This window comes from Schistocerca gregaria, chromosome X (genome assembly GCF_023897955.1).
Source record: "Schistocerca gregaria isolate iqSchGreg1 chromosome X, iqSchGreg1.2, whole genome shotgun sequence".
Lineage (NCBI taxonomy): Eukaryota > Metazoa > Arthropoda > Insecta > Orthoptera > Acrididae > Schistocerca > Schistocerca gregaria.
Window position 1 is genome coordinate 868,130,484 of NC_064931.1, and position 1,524 is coordinate 868,132,007.

The following is a 1,524-nucleotide window of genomic DNA, read 5'->3' on the forward strand; positions in this document are numbered from 1 at the left end:
TAGCGTTATTTTCACTGACGACTATTTTAGATGTTGTCGGCATTCTGAGGATAGTCGGTCGGTTGGGGCGGATCAGGGAGGATATCACCGTGCGGCGAAGTTAGCTGGGTCCGCTGGCAGTGCCTGCGCAGTATCGGAGCGTGTGTGCAGCTGTCCGATCGCTACGAGCTTCGTGGCTCTCCGACCCTGGACGTCAAAGTTAAGTGGTGTCTTAAGTACCCAAGCCACGTCGGCAACGGCCTTGCCGCAGTGGATACACCGGTTCCCATGTGATCACCGAAGTTAAGCGCTGTTGGGCGTGTCCGGCACTTGGATGGGTGACCATCCAGCCGCCATGTGCTGTTGCTAAAAAAAAAAAATAGTCGGCCTTTGGCTGTGGAGCGGTGCGGTACGTCCCGGCCGCTCCGTGTCGCGTTTCCGGGTGTGTTGTTGTTTACCGCGCCGGCGCGCTAGTGTTACGTATTGCCGTCACGTTCCTGACACACGATGGCTCTTTCGTATCGGAAAGCCACGATCAAGCTGCAGTTCGACACTACGTACTCTAGACCCAAGGCCCACGAAGTAGAGTGTTTTTTACGCGATGTGGTACATGTTGATCCTAACGAGCTGATCGGTATCCACTTATCTATTGTCTCCAGCGTCGTATATCTTAAGTTCACTGACGACGAAGCATGTGACAAACTTCTCAGACGCTCGACGGCAGGTTATCGGTTCTACCACTCAGACGGAAACGTGGGTGTGGTGACGCTTGAACGTGCTAGATTGGGAATCCAAAATGTGCGCGTGTTTGAGCTCCCTTTTGAAGTTCCAGCGGATTTGGTCACCCTTGCTCTTCGACCCTATGGAACAGTTCTCGGCCACACGGCCGAAAAATGGAAGACCTTCGACACCTACCCTGTCCTTAACGGGGTGCGACAAGTCCGTATTGACCTGCATCGCCATATTCCTTCGTATCTCACGATCGCTGGTTGCAGGGCAATAATTATTTACGACGGTCAGCCGAGAACCTGCTCCGGTTGTGGCCAGACGGGACACATGCGTACCGAATGCGTGCAACGCCGTCTCGTGCAGACACCCTTGACCGACCAGATTCGTCCGTCGACACCGACCTCTCTGCCGATTACGTATGTTGCGGCGGCGAGACGGGAGACGCCAGCTGTATATGACGACCCCACTGTATTGGTGCGAGCTTTGGAGGACCCTGCAGTAGCTTCCACGGAGCCCCAAGCGTCTTTCAGTGCTGATGCTACTGATGTCCTTTCGTCGGACCCCGGCGCACCGTCACAACGGCTCGCCGACGGTGCGATGGAAGTTGAAGCACAGGATGCAGCGTCCTCCCCTTGCCCTACGTCGGAAACAGAAGCGCGGCAGCGTAAGCAGAAATCACCCAAGCGTCATAAGAAGCGGCGCAAGACAACCGACGACGTAGAACAGCCCGAGGCGACACCGCTGGATGACGAGGTGCCTCAACCGCTCCACCGCGCCGACACAGGCGACCCTACCGTCTCACACGGTTCGACGTCT

The 1,524-nt window shown here is 56.2% G+C and overlaps 1 pseudogene; it reads left to right on the plus strand.

The window, feature by feature from the left end:
* Positions 1-231: 231 nt before the first annotated feature.
* On the plus strand, positions 232-348 carry LOC126299871 (5S ribosomal RNA; annotated as a pseudogene).
* The last annotated feature ends 1,176 nt before the right edge of the window (positions 349-1,524 follow it).